General features: G+C 45.7%; 1 protein-coding gene across 2 annotated transcripts in view; it reads left to right on the top strand.

Annotated features, from left to right (window-relative positions):
• Nucleotides 1-19,683, top strand: part of AZIN1 (antizyme inhibitor 1) — a 483,491-nt gene that overhangs the window by 37,199 nt on the left and 426,609 nt on the right. For both annotated transcript variants that reach the window (XM_069220587.1, XM_069220589.1), the window contains exon 2: nucleotides 1,563-1,703. The gene's annotated coding sequence lies outside the window, so the exon portion shown is untranslated. The remainder of the gene's footprint in view (nucleotides 1-1,562; nucleotides 1,704-19,683) is intronic.

The following is a 19,683-nucleotide window of genomic DNA, read 5'->3' as shown; positions in this document are numbered from 1 at the left end:
GTACACCCTGTGTATCACCAGGTGCCTAAACTTGCACCCTCTCCGCCGCAAGTCCACAAACTAATACATTAAATAATGTAAAAGGGTGGGTGGGCATGGCATAAATAGACTGCTTTTAAGTTACTATGCAAGATAACACCAACATGCATAAATAATGTGAAAGAGTGAGTGGACGAGTGAAAAGGTGTCTGGAAGAATGAGTGCAAGGGGCATGGATTGATGGATGGATGGATGGATGGATGGATGGCTGAATGAAAGGTCGGATGGATGGCCGAGGGAAAGGGTGGATGAACGGAAGGGTTCATCTATAGATTAATGGGTGGGTATTTGAAAAGGTGGATGACTAAAATGGTGGATGGATATGAGTGAAAAGCAGGTTTGGATGGAAGATGGATAGGATTGAAAAGCAGGATGGATGGAGTGAAGGTGGATGGATGAGGTTGGATAGGTTTGGTGATGGAAGGATAGGTCTCGACAGGGGCGTTGTGAACCCTCCGCTTTAGCCGCTTCAAAGGGGGGGGGGGTGTTTGATGGGCCTGACGTCCCTGACGTCTCTGAGGCTCAGCAGACCAAGGCTCCTAATTATGGGAAAGGGTGGGTGGGTGAGTGTATGGCTGGTTAGATAGATGAATGAGTGAAAGGATGGGTGCAGGGATGGATAAGTGAAGGGGATGGATGAAGGAAAGGGTGAATGAATGGGTTACTGGGTGGGTGGATGGATTAGTACGCAAAAGAATGGATGAGTGGATTGATGGGTGGATGTAGTGGAAGGATGGGTGGACGGGATGGCTTGACAAACGGAATGGTGAAAGACTGGCTGAAATAGTAAATGAATGAATGGATGGATGGCAATGTAAAGGTGAAATGCAGGCATAAATAGATGTTACTATGCAAGATAACACCAAAAAGCACATTCTGAGTCAACTTTTTCACAGAAGAGAAATTAACTGTTAAGACACGTTCGACCACTGTATGCGCATGCTTTGTGCAGTTAATGTAAATGAAGGGAGCTAATTGGCCAAGTGCACTGCTTCGCCCCCTCCCTCCCCCCGCATGTATACAATAAATACTGAATGAGCAATGGTTCAGCTAATTTTTGTGAGGTAAAATAGTAGATCATTCTTGCAGTGCAAGAAGGCAGAATGATGAACCAGTAGCATTATGCAACAGAAAATACTCTTCTGGTGGAGCTAAGGCCCATCTGTGTGTATTTTAAAGAATTGGCAACAGGTTTGTCAAGCCAAACCTATCCCTCTTCTTCGTGAGGCTTAGTTAGATTATTTACCCATTTATTTGTTTTACGTCTGGTTTTAAGTCTAGCAACTGTGGAATAATATTTGCTTGCTTGGACAGGATACTCAGACCTGTGTTTCGAGTAAGTTAGTTTTGTCCTCAGACGTTTTATTGGTATTACGCGATAAACCACGATTATCCTGTGCAACAGCAGTTCTGATTAAAACTGAAAATCCTCTCTAATGCACACATTTCCCTTTTAGCAGTAACATTCTGTTTTAGTACTTTTGGCTCTCCAGTTTCTTAGATACCTGTTTATTTGTCTTTAGGGCGGATTCTCTCTCAAAGTTTTTAACAATTATCCTGAAGGACTAGGAGAGGCGCTTTATAAAGAACCGTTCGACTTCAACGCTGAGCCACCTTGGGAACCTAGCTGATGATAGTAGGGTTCCATCTCCTAACTTGTCCAGGTAAGTGTTTAGTATTTTCTCAAAATTATTAATGTCATCGAATGCGAGAGCATAGTGTATCTTGAAATGCACCAAATGTTGTTCTTAATTCACACAATTTTATCTTTTTCCCTTGATGTTTTGTTAACCTTTGTGGTGTTTTACATCAGTACAGATGTCTGTGTTGCAGTTATGTCACTTGGTGTTAACCTTTTTAAAATCTTTTTTTATTCGTTATCAAAATAAGATAAAAGCATACATGGTAACCAACTTTCATTGATGGCTATGGCATACAAGAAACATAGGTCTGCTGTATGTGGCCCTGAGTAGTGATGGCTGATCTACTAAAGCTAGTAGCATTCCCTCCATCCCTCAGTTGCTACTACCTCTGGTGAATGCCTTGAATAATCCCTATCCTAGTTGGCAAAAGAGTTCTTAATTCTAGTGCTTAATGTATCTCTGATAAGTGTGATCCTTCTCATGACTTTCATAAGTTCTTCATGCTCACTTTGCAGCAAATCTGTATCTCTGTGGGGGTTAAAAACCTAGTGAGTTGGAACCTATATTCTTTGCTAAGACCACTGTGGTAATTAACCATAGCAAATTTGGACATGTGTTTACCAGGATCCTTAGAGGGGTTATACTTTTCATTTAGATCAAAATGTTTAGTTTTTCAGTGTGTGCTTCGAATGTTATGCATTAGTCTTTCATCTGGTGGTTGGGTCAGGAAGATTTCCTACATATCCCATTACACCGCACCCCTCCCCACGCCTTGGTGCCAACTAAAGGAGTATTTGCTCTGCCCCTCCCTCCCCCCCCCAAAGAGGGCTGGCTTTTTCTAGCTTGAGCTTTATCACATTGATGGATTTGGCGGGGGTGAGGGGGGGAAGGAGGGAGAGGGTGTTGAAAATGTCGAGTCGGGGATCAGCTGCAAACATAGTGTCTCTTCAGTTTTTCAACATCAAGAGGGGTAGACAAGACTTTATTTAGATTTTGTTAGAAGTGTCACCACAAGCTAGCACAGAGGATTTTTATAGGTTCTGCAACCTTTGTTTGCCGAAGGACCATACATCATGAGGTTGCAAAGCATATGAGTTCTCTTGCCCAGAATACAGAAAAAGGCACTGGACTCATTGTCATCCCTCAAGCAAAACAATGCTTACCTAGAGTGCTCGTTTGAATAGGAACGGACTCGAGGTGATGCTTGGCATACAGCTAGGTTCTATAGGTTGAGCAGCCAACACTATTACACCCTGATATTGAAGACATCAAAGGCACCGTTCTGGAAAAGCAGTTTAGAATACTGAAAAAGTGGATGCCTGCAGTGCCTCAGGCTTTGTCCAAGCGGCTCCAGCTCATCCAACCATCTGTGTTGAAACGCATAACGGTCGAGTCTGTGCCGAAAGACAAGCACCCCCTCAGGGTCGAAGTCAGAATGCCAGAGCAGGCTAACCTTCATACTTTGATCTCAATCCCCTTATAGAATAGAGAACGAGGAATCATAAAAACATAGAGCCTTGAAAGGAAAGAGACAAAACCCCATAGCTAAGGAAAAATCATGTAGATCCTCCAAGTCGAGCAGAGAAAATGCTGAAAATATTGAAAAGAAAACGCAATTCTAAGGCTATGGAAGCAGTGTTTTAAAAAAAAAAAAAAAAAAAAAAAAATCTGAAGGCAGTTAAAATTCCCTCTAACCTGAAAAGACCCAGGGAAGAGAAGAACAGGAGGAATTAGCCCAATCAACGTCTGAGCCAAGGAAAGAACAGAGTGAGCGAGAACAGAGTGAGCAAGATTTTGTTTTGTCTTGTCTTCAGAGCAGACGATCACAAACTGCACACTGATAGGGCAGCAGTCCGATATGAGTGGATGTTGGGCAGTGGAGGAAGAGAAGTCTGGTTCCTGTTAGCTCTGTGAAATTCTATTGCACACGCAAAAAGTTTGTTCTTCCATAGGTTACCATCTGTAATATAGCAGGGTAGAGAAGCATTCTGAGAACCACCATCGTCCAAGGTGGTTGCGCATAAGGTAGAGAAAAACAAAAACATATATTCTCCAAAGGACCCACCATGCTTCAAGACCAATGTGCCAGTGTGTTCCCTTTCAGTCATCCATGTTTACAAAAGGACTAATGCTCCATTCTTCAGTGGCCCACCCCCAGACAAGGATAGCAAGAGATTGGAGTCAGTGGGTAGAAAGGGAAGGGTGGTGGCAACACAGTGGATATTAGCCAACCCCATTACCTTGCTAAGCAAGTATGGCCACCAACAGTGGGAAGAAAGATTAGTTCATGCAACACCTGTCTGATGAATTTTTAAGAATTGGGAAAAGAGCGAATTCAGCCCTTTAAAGAAAAGGACTATTTACAACACTTGCCTAGAGTAGTCACTGGAGGCGATGTGTACAGTGAACAGGTATTTGTGCAGAAGCACAGTTTTAAGAAGGCATGCTTGTCTTTTATTTCCATTCATTCTGGAGCAGTACCCCTTCGTGACGTTGTGCGGCTTAATGTGACTGTCATCTGCGGCGCAAGTGACATGCGCAGTGCCTATATAGGTGCCACTCAAGCGTGCTGATGTCAGTTTTGTTCTTTCCGCGCAAATTGGTGGAGATCCAGAGAGAGCTACCCCATAGTCACTTTTTGACGTTTTGTCGAAGTCTGCAATCTCCTGGTGTGGCAGTGATGTCTGTCGTCGTCTTTTTTTATTTATTTTTTTTAATTTCTTTTACGAAAAGTGGTTACTTAATTTCATGTAGGCCAATCCATCACTTTGTCTACTTTTTACGCTCCACCATATCCCTCCAAGAAGGAGTGACTTTACAGTCTGTACCTGTAAAGAAATGGCTCCCTGTTGCAGTTACCCCCCACTTTTTGCCTGATACTGATGCTGACTTGACTGAGAAGTGTGCTGGGACCCTGCTAACCAGGCCCCAGCACCAGTGTTCCTTCACCTAAAATGTACCATTGTATCCACAATTGGCACACCCTGGCATTCAGATACGTCCCTTGTAACTGGTACTTCTAGTACCAAGGGCCCTGATGCCAAGGAAGGTCTCTAAGGGCTGCAGCATGTCTTATGCCACCCTAGAGACCCCTCACTCAGCACAGACACACTGCTTACAAGCCTGTGTGTGCTAGTGAGAACAAAATGAGTAAGTCGACATGGCACTCCCCTCAGGGTGCCATGCCAGCCTCTCACTGCCTATGCAGTATAGGTAAGACACCCCTCTAGCAGGCCTTACAGCCCTAAGGCAGGGTGCACTATACCATAGGTGAGGGTACCAGTGCATGAGCACTGTGCCCCTACAGAGTCTAAACAAAACCTTAGACATTGTAAGTGCAGGGTAGCCATAAGAGTATATGGTCTGGGAGTCTGTCAAACACGAACTCCACAGCACCATAATGGCTACACTGAAAACTGGGAAGTTTGGTATCAAACTTCTCAGCACAATAAATGCACACTGATGCCAGTGTACATTTTATTGTAAAATACACCACAGAGGGCACCTTAGAGGTGCCCCCTGAAACTTAACCGACTATCTGTGTAGGCTGACTAGTTTTAGCAGCCTGCCACAAACCGAGACATGTTGCTGGCCCCATGGGGAGAGTGCCTTTGTCACTCTGAGGCCAGTAACAAAGCCTGCACTGGGTGGAGATGCTAACACCTCCCCCAGGCAGGAATTGTCACACCTGGCGGTGAGCCTCAAAGGCTCACCTCCTTTGTGCCAACCCAGCAGGACACTCCAGCTAGTGGAGTTGCCCGCCCCCTCCGGCCAGGCCCCACTTTTGGCGGCAAGGCCGGAGAAAATAATGAGAAAAACAAGGAGGAGTCACTGGCCAGTCAGGACAGCCCCTAAGGTGTCCTGAGCTGAAGTGACTCTAACTTTTAGAAATCCTCCATCTTGCAGATGGAGGATTCCCCCAATAGGGTTAGGATTGTGACCCCCTCCCCTTGGGAGGAGGCACAAAGAGGGTGTACCCACCCTCAGGGCTAGTAGCCATTGGCTACTAACCCCCCAGACCTAAACACGCCCTTAAATTTAGTATTTAAGGGCTACCCTGAACCCTAGAAAATTAGATTCCTGCAACAAGAAGAAGGACTGCCCAGCTGAAAACCCCTGCAGCGGAAGACCAGAAGACGACAACTGCCTTGGCTCCAGAAACTCACCGGCCTGTCTCCTGCCTTCCAAAGATCCTGCTCCAGCGACGCCTTCCGAAGGGACCAGCGACCTCGACATCCTCTGAGGACTGCCCCTGCTTCGAAAAGACAAGAAACTCCCGAGGACAGCGGACCTGCTCCAAGAAAAGCTGCAACTTTGTTTCCAGCAACTTTAAAGATCCCTGCAAGCTCCCCGCAAGAAGCGTGAGACTTGCAACACTGCACCCGGCGACCCCGACTCGGCTGGTGGCGATCCAACACCTCAGGAGGGACCCCAGGACTACTCTAAGACTGTGAGTACAAAAACCTGTCCCCCCTGAGCCCCCACAGCGCCGCCTGCAGAGGGAATCCCGAGGCTTCCCCTGACCGCGACTCTTTGAACCTAAAGTCCCGACGCCTGGGAGAGACCCTGCACCCGCAGCCCCCAGGACCTGAAGGACCGGACTTTCACTGGAGAAGTGACCCCCAGGAGTCCCTCTCCCTTGCCCAAGTGGAGGTTTCCCTGAGGAATCCCCCCCTTGCCTGCCTGCAGCGCTGAAGAGATCCCGAGATCTCTCATAGACTAACATTGCGAACCCGACGCCTGTTCCTACACTGCACCCGGCCGCCCCCGCGCTGCTGAGGGTGAAATTTCTGTGTGGACTTGTGTCCCCCCCGGTGCCCTACAAAACCCCCCTGGTCTGCCCTCCGAAGACGCGGGTACTTACCTGCAAACAGACCGGAACCGGGGCACCCCCTTCTCTCCATTCTAGCCTATGTGTTTTGGGCACCACTTTGAACTCTGCACCTGACCGGCCCTGAGCTGCTGGTGTGGTGACTTTGGGGTTGCTCTGAACCCCCAACGGTGGGCTACCTTGGACCAAGAACTAAGCCCTGTAAGTGTCTTACTTACCTGGTTAACCTAACAAATACTTACCTCCCCTAGGAACTGTGAGAATTGCACTAAGTGTCCACTTTTAAAACAGCTATTTGTGAATAACTTGAAAAGTATACATGCAATTTTGATGATTTGAAGTTCCTAAAGTACTTACCTGCAATACCTTTCGAATGAGATATTACATGTAGAATTTGAACCTGTGGTTCTTAAAATAAACTAAGAAAAGATATTTTTCTATATAAAAACCTATTGGCTGGATTTGTCTCTGAGTGTGTGTATCTCATTTATTGTCTATGTGTATGTGCAACAAATGCTTAACACTACTCCTTGGATAAGCCTACTGCTCGACCACACTACCACAAAATAGAGCATTAGTATTATCTATTTTTACCACTATTTTACCTCTAAGGGGAACCCTTGGACTCTGTGCATGCTATTCCTTACTTTGAAATAGCACATACAGAGCCAACTTCCTACATTGGTGGATCAGCGGTGGGGTACAAGACTTTGCATTTGCTGGACTACTCAGCCAATACCTGATCACACGACAAATTCCAAAATTGTCATTAGAAATTGATTTTTGCAATTTGAAAAGTTTTCTAAATTCTTAAAAGACCTGCTAGGGCCTTGTGTTAGATCCTGTTTAGCATTTCTTTTAGAGTTTAAAAGTTTGTAAAAGTTTGAATTAGAACCTAGAACTAGTTGTAGATTCTTAAAAAGTATTCCAACTTTTAGAAGCAAAATGTCTAGCACAGATGTGACTGTGGTGGAACTCGACACCACACCTTACCTCCATCTTAAGATGAGGGAGCTAAGGTCACTCTGTAAAATAAAGAAAATAACAATGGGCCCCAAACCTACCAAAATACAGCTCCAGGAGCTTTTGGCAGAGTTTGAAAAGGCCAACCCCTCTGAGGGTGGCAACTCAGAGGAAGAGGATAGTGACTTGGAGGAAAATTCCCCCCTACCAGTCCTATCTAGGGAGAACAGGGTCCCTCAAACCCTGACTCCAAAAATAATAGTCAGAGATGCTGGTTCCCTCACAGGAGAGACCAACACCTCTGAAATCACTGAGGATAACTCCAGTGAAGATGACCCCCTGTTAGCCAGGATGGTCAAAAGATTGGCTTTGGAAAAGCAGCTCCTAGCCATAGAAAGGGAAAGACAAGAGATGGGCCTAGGACCCATCAATGGTGGCAGCAACTTAAATAGGGTCAGAGATGCTCCTGACATCCTAAAAATCCCCAAAGGGATTGTAACAAAATATGAAGATGGTGATGACATCACCAAATGGTTCACAGCTTTTGAGAGGGCTTGTATAACCAAAAAAGTGAACAGATCTCACTGGGGTGCTCTCCTTTGGGAAATGTTCACTGGAAAGTGTAGGGATAGACTCCTCACACTCTCTGGAAAAGATGCAGAATCTTATAACCTCATGAAGGGTACCCTGATTGAGGGCTTTGGATTCTCCACTGAGGAGTATAGAATTAGATTCAGGGGGGCTCAAAAATCCTCGAGCCAGACCTGGGTTGATTTTGTAGACTACTCAGTAAAAACACTAGATGGTTGGTTAACTGGAAATGAAGTGTGTGACTATGTTGGGCTTTATAATTTGTTTATGAAAGAACACATTTTAAGTAACTGCTTCAATGAAAAGTTGCATCAGTATCTGGTAGACCTAGGTCCAATTTCTCCCCAAGAATTGGGAAAGAAGGCAGACCACTGGGTCAAGACTAGGGTAACCAAAACTTCCACTGGGGGTGACCAAAAGAAAGGGGTTACAAAAACTCCCCAGGAGAAAGTGGGTAACACTAGAAACAAAGAAAAAGAGTCCTCTGTAGGCCCCCAAAAACCAGAACAGGTGGGTGGGCCCCAAGACACAACCCAAAACAAAGGTGGGTACCAGGGTAAGAACTGGGATGCCACTAAGGCATGGTGCCACAACTGTAAACAGTCTGGGCACCACACCAAGGACACTTCTTGTCCCAAAAACAAACCCCAGAACAAAATTCCTGGGGTAACCAGTGTAGCCATGGGAGATGACTTCTCAGATGAGGAGGTCTTCCTAGCCTTCAACTGGAAACAGGGCCCAACAGGTGAGTTGGAGATTCCAGAGGGAAGTAGACACTTCCACCACCTACTGGTGACTGGAATCCCAACCACTGCCCTGAGAGACACTTGTGCCAGTCACACTATTGTGCATGACAGGCTGGTGCTCTCAAACCAGTACATCCCAGGTGAGACTGCCAGGGTAAGAGTTAGCCTAGACAGGGTCACTAAGAGGCCTGTGGCTTTAGTGCCCATAGAAGTGGGTGGCACTCTTAGCTGGAGAAGGGTAGTAGTCAGTACAGACCTCCCCCTTGATTGTCTCCTTGGAAATGACTACCCAGAGGTTAGTCAGAGCTCAAGAGAGGAACTGGTCCAGTGCCAGTCCTCTCCCAAGGATTCTGGAAGTCCTGCCTCTGCAGTAAATGCAAGCAGGCCCCAGAAGAAGAAGAAAAGAAAACAGAGTAGGAGGGGTGGACAACCTTTAGCCAAGGTTACAGCAAGCCAAGGAGATTCTGCTCCAGTAGGGGAGAACTCCAAAAATGGCCCTGATAAAGTCCAACCTGACCCACAAGAAGTCCTGGCTAGTCAGGCAACTGTTAAACCTGAGTGGGTGGCTCCTCAGCTAACAGAAGAAAGAGTGGAAGAAGGGTGTTTACTACAAGATGTGGTAACTCCCCACTCCAATACAGCAGACAGGCAACCTGAACCCAAAGAAGCCTGTAACTTAGCCCCTTCCCTTTTAGGTGAAGAGCTAAAGGTGTGGTTCTGGGCACTGACAGCTGTCAGTGGCCTCTGCTGGGTGTTAGCCTTTATGGCTGCACTATCCTTAGCATGGTGGTCTGACCCCATGCCAAATAGCAAGTTAGGCCCCCTGACCCTATTGGTCATGGTGGGGTTACTCCAGCTCTGGGTAACCTCTCTGGGTAAGCTAGGGGTAACCCTGGCCAAGATAAAGTTAGCAGAGGTGGATACCTCTAAGACTAAAATAAAAAGAATGGGTGGAGACATTGAAGAGGCAGACAAGAGGCAATTCAGACTAGGTCCTATCACTGTGGAAGTGGGTCAGTTCCCCAAAGGGAATGACCTGAACAGAAGGATGTAAGGCAGAGTAGGCCCTGCAACTAACCAGCCTATTTCTCCTACTCTTCCTCGCCTGACAGACTAGGAAGACTCTCCCAGCTTGGGCTGAGTCTCCTGGCCTGTGGGCTGGGGGGGGCTTGTGTAAAGAAATGGCTCCCTGTTGCAGTTACCCCCCACTTTTTGCCTGATACTGATGCTGACTTGACTGAGAAGTGTGCTGGGACCCTGCTAACCAGGCCCCAGCACCAGTGTTCCTTCACCTAAAATGTACCATTGTATCCACAATTGGCACACCCTGGCATTCAGATAAGTCCCTTGTAACTGGTACTTCTAGTACCAAGGGCCCTGATGCCAAGGAAGGTCTCTAAGGGCTGCAGCATGTCTTATGCCACCCTAGAGACCCCTCACTCAGCACAGACACACTGCTTACAAGCCTGTGTGTGCTAGTGAGAACAAAATGAGTAAGTCGACATGGCACTCCCCTCAGGGTGCCATGCCAGCCTCTCACTGCCTATGCAGTATAGGTAAGACACCCCTCTAGCAGGCCTTACAGCCCTAAGGCAGGGTGCACTATACCATAGGTGAGGGTACCAGTGCATGAGCACTGTGCCCCTACAGAGTCTAAACAAAACCTTAGACATTGTAAGTGCAGGGTAGCCATAAGAGTATATGGTCTGGGAGTCTGTCAAACACGAACTCCACAGCACCATAATGGCTACACTGAAAACTGGGAAGTTTGGTATCAAACTTCTCAGCACAATAAATGCACACTGATGCCAGTGTACATTTTATTGTAAAATACACCACAGAGGGCACCTTAGAGGTGCCCCCTGAAACTTAACCGACTATCTGTGTAGGCTGACTAGTTTTAGCAGCCTGCCACAAACCGAGACATGTTGCTGGCCCCATGGGGAGAGTGCCTTTGTCACTCTGAGGCCAGTAACAAAGCCTGCACTGGGTGGAGATGCTAACACCTCCCCCAGGCAGGAATTGTCACACCTGGCGGTGAGCCTCAAAGGCTCACCTCCTTTGTGCCAACCCAGCAGGACACTCCAGCTAGTGGAGTTGCCCGCCCCCTCCGGCCAGGCCCCACTTTTGGCGGCAAGGCCGGAGAAAATAATGAGAAAAACAAGGAGGAGTCACTGGCCAGTCAGGACAGCCCCTAAGGTGTCCTGAGCTGAAGTGACTCTAACTTTTAGAAATCCTCCATCTTGCAGATGGAGGATTCCCCCAATAGGGTTAGGATTGTGACCCCCTCCCCTTGGGAGGAGGCACAAAGAGGGTGTACCCACCCTCAGGGCTAGTAGCCATTGGCTACTAACCCCCCAGACCTAAACACGCCCTTAAATTTAGTATTTAAGGGCTACCCTGAACCCTAGAAAATTAGATTCCTGCAACAAGAAGAAGGACTGCCCAGCTGAAAACCCCTGCAGCGGAAGACCAGAAGACGACAACTGCCTTGGCTCCAGAAACTCACCGGCCTGTCTCCTGCCTTCCAAAGATCCTGCTCCAGCGACGCCTTCCGAAGGGACCAGCGACCTCGACATCCTCTGAGGACTGCCCCTGCTTCGAAAAGACAAGAAACTCCCGAGGACAGCGGACCTGCTCCAAGAAAAGCTGCAACTTTGTTTCCAGCAACTTTAAAGATCCCTGCAAGCTCCCCGCAAGAAGCGTGAGACTTGCAACACTGCACCCGGCGACCCCGACTCGGCTGGTGGCGATCCAACACCTCAGGAGGGACCCCAGGACTACTCTAAGACTGTGAGTACAAAAACCTGTCCCCCCTGAGCCCCCACAGCGCCGCCTGCAGAGGGAATCCCGAGGCTTCCCCTGACCGCGACTCTTTGAACCTAAAGTCCCGACGCCTGGGAGAGACCCTGCACCCGCAGCCCCCAGGACCTGAAGGACCGGACTTTCACTGGAGAAGTGACCCCCAGGAGTCCCTCTCCCTTGCCCAAGTGGAGGTTTCCCCGAGGAATCCCCCCCTTGCCTGCCTGCAGCGCTGAAGAGATCCCGAGATCTCTCATAGACTAACATTGCGAACCCGACGCCTGTTCCTACACTGCACCCGGCCGCCCCCGCGCTGCTGAGGGTGAAATTTCTGTGTGGACTTGTGTCCCCCCCGGTGCCCTACAAAACCCCCCTGGTCTGCCCTCCGAAGACGCGGGTACTTACCTGCAAACAGACCGGAACCGGGGCACCCCCTTCTCTCCATTCTAGCCTATGTGTTTTGGGCACCACTTTGAACTCTGCACCTGACCGGCCCTGAGCTGCTGGTGTGGTGACTTTGGGGTTGCTCTGAACCCCCAACGGTGGGCTACCTTGGACCAAGAACTAAGCCCTGTAAGTGTCTTACTTACCTGGTTAACCTAACAAATACTTACCTCCCCTAGGAACTGTGAGAATTGCACTAAGTGTCCACTTTTAAAACAGCTATTTGTGAATAACTTGAAAAGTATACATGCAATTTTGATGATTTGAAGTTCCTAAAGTACTTACCTGCAATACCTTTCGAATGAGATATTACATGTAGAATTTGAACCTGTGGTTCTTAAAATAAACTAAGAAAAGATATTTTTCTATATAAAAACCTATTGGCTGGATTTGTCTCTGAGTGTGTGTATCTCATTTATTGTCTATGTGTATGTGCAACAAATGCTTAACACTACTCCTTGGATAAGCCTACTGCTCGACCACACTACCACAAAATAGAGCATTAGTATTATCTATTTTTACCACTATTTTACCTCTAAGGGGAACCCTTGGACTCTGTGCATGCTATTCCTTACTTTGAAATAGCACATACAGAGCCAACTTCCTACAGTACCCAAAAAGAGTTCTGGGTGGACAACAAACTTTGTGTGATACGTTGGAGCAAAGAAAGTTTGGCCATGCAGAAGCGAACCATCTTCCGATGGATTGTGCATTCTCTGTGTTAAAAACTGCTGCACATTGGCCAAGAAGCAACCCAGTGGTCAATGTTCTTCGTGGCTCTAGTCTCCTGGAGTGTTAAGTTGTGAAAAGAAACTCTGGCGGTGCAGGGGCAACAATGGCAGTCCTTTTAAAAAATAAGCTCAAGCAGCTTAGGTCAGGGATCACAGGCAGACACAAAACCTATTGGGGTGGTTCCTCAAGGAATGATAAAGTATCCCCCCTCCCCCCCTTAACAAACTGGTGCTCAATATGGATACAGCCTAGAGCTCAAAAAAGACTCTCCGAAGATACCATGAGGGAGGCTAAAACACAACGTGGTTAAGCTCAGAACTCTACAAAAAGAGGTGAAAGACCTGTTAATGAAAGGAGAAAGGTGTTATAAAGGCGCCAAGGGACAAGTACAACCAGGGCATTTACTTGGTATACTTCATAGTATCAAAGAATGATTTAACCTTTAGACCTGTTGTGGATCTGAAGATTATAAACTGGTTGAAAGTGCAAAAAGTGATTCCCTTGCTTGAAGAGGAGGACTCCATGGAGACCATCAATTTAAAGGAAGACTATTTCCATATCCAGTCAACAAGAGTCACCGAAAATATCTTATGTTTGTTATGAGGAACCCATTACCAGTTCATAGTGTTATCCTTTAACATACTGTTTGCACCAACAGTATTCATAAAATGTCTTGCAGAGGTTGCAGCAGATGTAAGGAGCTGAAGAAAACCAGTGTACCCCTACGTAGACTAATGGCTAATAAAGGCAAGCTCCTTCACACAGGGCAGGAAATCCTAAATCAGCTGATACAGACTCTGTTCATTTGGGTTTCTAATTCACCTGGGAGAAATCATCCATCATCCATCACCCCTGCCCAGCAAAGGTCTTGCCTTTGGGACCTATTGGCTTCGGCAATTGCTTTTGGCATTGCTGTACAGTGCCCGGATACTGTGAATCAATGTTTAAAATAAATAAATAAATAAAGCGTGGTGACATGGACACCAGTAGCGCTTATGCCATTGCAGTGACGTTCCTATGCATGATGACCTATGCAGGCCAGGTAGCAAAATGATGCCAGCGCTATGTGCTTTGTTTTAATTTACCATCCAAGATGCTAGGTGCCACTTGCCTCTTGGATCGGGCAACAAAAAAAATATACATACACATTTCTTTTTTTTAAAGCGCGTAAGCACCAATTAAGAAAAATAAATCTCTGTGCTGCAGGGCTAACAGGTGTGGGATGAGGGAGAAGCTTACAGCGTAGAATAAACGGAGTTAGGGGGATGGGATCCTGGGAGAGAAGCACACCAGAGAGCAAAAACTGGGAACATGGGTGGAGGCAGGAGCATATAAGGATGAGAGGAACATGAACCATTAGGATAGGTTAAGAAGTATAAGAGAGGGAGCAGCAGTCACTGTGGAGAGGGGGAATTATGGGGCTTAGGAGACCAGAGTGAGAGCTGGAAAACACATGCACACTTGTGGCGGGCTTAAGCAATAAAGAAAAACATAGTTCCCCTAAAAGTGAGTAGTATAAGAACACCAAAGATGCTCTGCTCAATTGGAGGGAACAAACAAGTTGGACAAGGAAATCCATCAAGTACTCAATGAAATGAGTGACAATAAAGCAAATCGGTGGTAAGCAATGGGTGGGCTGTAAATACTTGGTAATCCCACAATGGGTCTTTTGCAGGTAGACAGCTTGCGCTGCTTGGTAGGCTTGAACTTAAAAATGTGCTGGCATTGAAAGAACAAGTGTACCTTTGCCCGAAATTAGTCCTGTGCTCGCTATGCAATGGGAACAAACTACAAGTGACTGAAGAACCCCAATCAGGGTTGGGTTGCCTGTGTTCCAGTACAGAGAGGACCTGGCCTGATTGCATATACCTGGGTCCAAAGTGAGGTGGCAGGATGAGCAAAAGAACCAATGTTTGATATGCTATTTCTGACAAGGGCCAGTGATTAGACTTACTGGAAGCATTCATCCCATCACCTTTTGTGTGTTGGAAGGAAATCAGTTTCTGACTGAAGGTTGTGAGGAAAAGTTCTGGGATGATGTCTTGCATGCCGTTCATAACCTGAACCAGGCTGCATTTGAGACCAATGCAGAAGTGGCTATACAATCTGTGATTTTGGTGTCGAGGTTTGGCATAATCTAGTGGCTGTCACAAGCAGTCAGACTCCTAAGTGTGTGGAAGTCAAGATTGTGATTGTTCATTACTGGTCTTACGTACACAAATAAGGGTAGTGCAGAAACAGACTACTTCAGAGCCATGTTTTACCTCCCAAACAGAGGGGCAGCCTGCATGTGGTGTACATTTTTTTTTTTTTTAAGCTTTAGCCCCATTATAATCTGTAAAGTCTAAGCACCTGAATATTCAGGCACTGATAGCATGAGTTAGTGTGCACCAAACTAATTAGAGTAAAACCCAGTGTTGTCTTGCTTTACTGTATATGGTACAAGTAACATTTTGTGCCTTCAAGCTGAGAGTTTTGGGGTGCATTCTTTCTGGATCCCATAGTGATAATCTGGAGAGTTTGGGAATGTTTGTTCCAAGTGTAAAAACCTTGGCAACCTGTCAACTCCACCTGAGACACTCACTTGAGTGTTTTTCTTGATAATGCTGTAGCCATTTTTCTAAATATTTGATCAATCCTCTTCACCTGTCACACAATGGAAGATTGATCATTGGAGAATGTAGCACTATGGGGTCTCCAACAAATGGAGGACTCCTGGCAACTTGATCAGTTTGAAGTAAGATGAACAGTCATCTTCATACTGCTGTAGGCAGACTGGGACAAAGTAGTCGTCTCACAAGGACTGTTTCACTTAACCTATTTTCCTTAAAAGCACCTACAAGTTTTTAGATATTTCACTTCACAGAACCAGAAATTAAAGCATTTTCCTAAGGCAGGTAGTTTTGAGCTCATAGTACTCGAATGAACAGGCTGGTGAACAAGGGGGCCTTGTTTTTCTCTAACGGAGTCACTGATGGGAATGAGTAACTTAACCACTGGCTCCTGCTGCCCATTGTTATTGTAACCTCTGGCTACATCAGAATTCCCCAGGGATCTTTGAAGCTTCACTCTGGTAACCCGGCAATGTTCTCCTGTTGTGCTTGGCAATTTGAGTTTGGTTCCTGTGGCAATCTCCTCTTTTGTGTACACCAACATTTCCTCTACCGGAACATCCTTCTTAGACTTCATGGATATGACTGCTCTTGATGCTGATTTCCTGACCAGGCTTCCAGGGCTGCTGCCAGCTGTTATAAAGAATTGTTGCCTTTAGCATCAGCATTAATAGTAGCTAGTCAGGAAAGTTTTGGTAGCAAGGCCAGATGATCAGGTTAAGGAAGACTTCGCTGTGCTAGGGATCCAGACTCAACAGCTTATGGTAGTGAGGGACATTCTCACCTTTTACTTAGCCACTCTTTGCCACTGGGCCAGCTTGCCTTTTTCTAGGCGAGACATGGACTCTGGAATTCCCAGGTTTTGACTGGGGAAGATCGTGCGATGAGGGTTCAGTGCTCTCTTAAAGGTCTTCAAGAGCTGAACCTTTAGACAAAGAAGCTTATTAGGTTTGTGCCCTCTGATGTCATGGGAGAAATCTTTTAAGTGTCTATTTAAGCAGTTTTGTCAACTCATTCTAGCTTCTGACACTTTTAAGACCAGAAGTAAAACATATTTGTCTACTAGTACCATCAGACGACATTCCCTTCGCCAGCATGTAGATATGTTAACCGTAACCTAGAGAGGGATTGTCCTAGTAGTTCACTAATGTCCTGAAACCTATATTGCAGAGAACCAGGGAGTATCTGCTGGTAGATGAGGAAATATGAAGGAATGCATGACTTTGTGGTCTTATCTAAGAGCTCGATTGCCTTAATGGATGCAAAATTAGCTGGAACCTGCAAGTCTAAATAAGCATTTTCAAAAGATTGTTTGTGCTATGAAGTTTTAGGTTATATTTGGCAAAAAGCTCCCAACTAAATATGTTGGAGAAAACATATCATTAATTAGAAATTCTGTGTTCATCCAGTGGTACAAGACTCAATGCTTAAATGTTTTTGTGGCACCAAAACACCATTAAAATCACGAAGCATTGCAAAATTCACAATGTAGTTTAGCACAAAAAGTATGCAATAAGACAAATTAGTCCCAAATTGATACAAATTTTGAAAGTTGTAAAGTTTTAAATACAAAAGCAGATAAAACTTGGAACATTGATTGAAATTTGTATGTACAGTACAGAATTGGCCCCTTGAGGGTACAAAAATAACAAGCAGTAACAAGTCACCTTTTCCAAGTTAGGATGGTTAGAGTCAGTTATCTTCCAGACTGGTACACTCCAGTGCTTCCATACTTCTCGTGTTGCTGAATATCTTCTTCCGGTCAGTCTCAAAGTCCCAGACGTCCAGGGACTTTACACATGTATTGATCCCAGAACTTTCCATTGTAGTAGTATTTCATGATAGTCCAATGTCTTTGCCCCATTCTAGAATGGGCCTATTAAAAGAAAAACCTCACTCTCTTTAAAACCAATCATGACTTGTTTGAGTTGAGAACCTCTCCTGGGTCAGGCTAGACAAGCATGCTGCAACAGGACAACCTCAAATGCATAGTTCACTCCAAAGCATGATTTAGTGTCCATATGTTATAGTGGACATTCCTGCCTGGTTGCAGCAATGGCATTCTTCTGTTACAATCCACTCAAGTACCCCCACATTTTAAGCTAAGTGGGGCTGTTCAGTTATAACTCATCCTTGCCTCCCTGTCAGATCACCTTGAAGGATCAGGTATTGATTCTTCCCCCAGGAAGGTTTTTCATGCCTATTTCAGGAGCTAATCACAATCACTAAAGAAGGAACGAGCTGGCCATGCTGTTGATATAAGTAATGTATAGAATTTCACTGGCAAATGTGTATCAAATATGCATAGTCCTCTATGAATGGGACTCTATATAACTATTCCCTCTGGTGGAAGTTTTTAATCCGAAGCAGGCATTTTCTTTACTGAGGCTACTGCAGCATATACATTAAAATGATACCTTTACTCTGGTCACATCTGTGGCATTCCAATTTCTTTTTTTAATACATGTATTTATTAGTTTTTGAGTAGAAAAGCAACTAAACTTTTGTTTCATATACAACATTTTAACATTGAACAGGGGAGGGCATGAATGTCATTCAGTGACCAACATTTTTGAGGAGGACAGTGAGTTAATTCGAGTATCACCAAATAAATGTACATTTACTTAACATTGCAAACAGTTAGATAACATAAAAGTTATACATCAGACATCCTGCTGTGATCTGGATTCTGGTTTTGGTTCAAGGTCATAATTGATCAACGTGCCCCATATTTTCTGGAATTTATGCGGGCAGCCTCCTATTGTCATATACCACCCTTTCTGCCGCCATATAAGTCCATCCCTCGCTTCCATTGAGTCGGGGTTGGTATCTCAGGTGCCCCCCACGGTCTCGCCAGATCCTTTTAGCGGTTACCTGTCCGAAGTTGCACAACAGGAGTTTCACACTGGGCAAATAAATATCATTGGGAATGCCTAGCAGCACACATTTGGGGTCCTCTGGGATCACCGTCTCAAGTATCTTGCCCAGTTCAGCCAGTAGTATTCACCAATATGAACGTACCACCGGGCAATCCCAAAGGGTATGGTAGAAACTCCCATCCTGGGTATTGCAAAGCAGATGCTGGGGGGAGGTTGCTCGTCCCTTCCTATGTAAGCGACTCTATCATAATAAATTCTGTAGAGTATGTTGAATTGGATGAGTCTGAGCCTGGCCTTAATTGCCACTTCCTTAGGGAACATGAGTGCAGCCTCCCAGTCTACCTCCTCAAACTCACTGACATACTCTTCCCATTTGCGCTTAAGTTTTTGCAGGTTGTCAGGCATATTGTCAGTGTAGTTTTATAAATGGTCGATACTGCTTTTCCAGGTATTTTCCCCATCAACAGCCTACCTTTGAGGGTTGAGGATTCTGGTAGGTCATCTGGGATTGTTTCCGCTCCCCATGTGTGTTGCAGTTGAAGATGCCTAAAATATTGTGTGTCAAGGAGCTGGAATTCTTGTTGCAGCGATGGGAAGGGTCTGAGGTCTCCTCCCTTCAATAAGTCTCCTACCTTGGATATACCTATATTATCCTATCCATTGAAGCCACACAGCTTTCCAATTTCCGTAAGTTTCTTTCCCACCTATAACAGGGTATCCCTCGTGATTTTTTTTGCCCACCCTATACGCCTATTGGCTCTATGCCACACCTGTATAATCACCTGTGTGGTGGGCAGTAAACATCCCACTCCCACCCCCCCATAAAGATAGTGTTAAATAAGAGTGCTTCTCAAATTGTCCTTTCCAGTGCATGGGTAGGGTGACTCCCCTCTACACAGCCCCAATCATTAATGACCAACAGATGCCTAGCCCAATAGTACGCCCTAAGATCAGGCAGAGCAAGACCTCTGTTGTAGCAATTTCGTTGCAACGTTTGGAGACTTATTCTAGGATGTTTTCCATTGCACAGTAGCATACAGAGCTCTCTGTCAACCGTGATAAAGAGGTTGTCTGGCAGTCTAAAGTAAGTATTTTGCAGTATATATAAACATTTGGGGAGGCTAAACATCTTGAACAGGGCTGCTCTTCCCATAGGCGTAAGGGGGAGTGTTTTTCATAGTTTTGCATCTGCTTCAAAGTATGCGATAACCTTGCCTATATTTTCTGCTAGGCTTCAGACAAGGTTGAGGGTTGCATAGGCACCCAGGTACTTAAAGCCCTCTCTTGTCACTTTCAGTTGCCCGGCAAGCTCACACTTGGTGTTATCTGCTTCGGTCAAGTGATGTGTGCAGAGTATGGATTTTGTCCAGTTTGTGTTATACCCAGAATGTGTACTGTATA

Source organism: Pleurodeles waltl, chromosome 2_2, assembly GCF_031143425.1.
Source record: "Pleurodeles waltl isolate 20211129_DDA chromosome 2_2, aPleWal1.hap1.20221129, whole genome shotgun sequence".
Taxonomy (NCBI): Eukaryota; Metazoa; Chordata; class Amphibia; order Caudata; family Salamandridae; genus Pleurodeles; species Pleurodeles waltl.
This window is presented reverse-complemented; position numbering and strand designations above follow the sequence as displayed.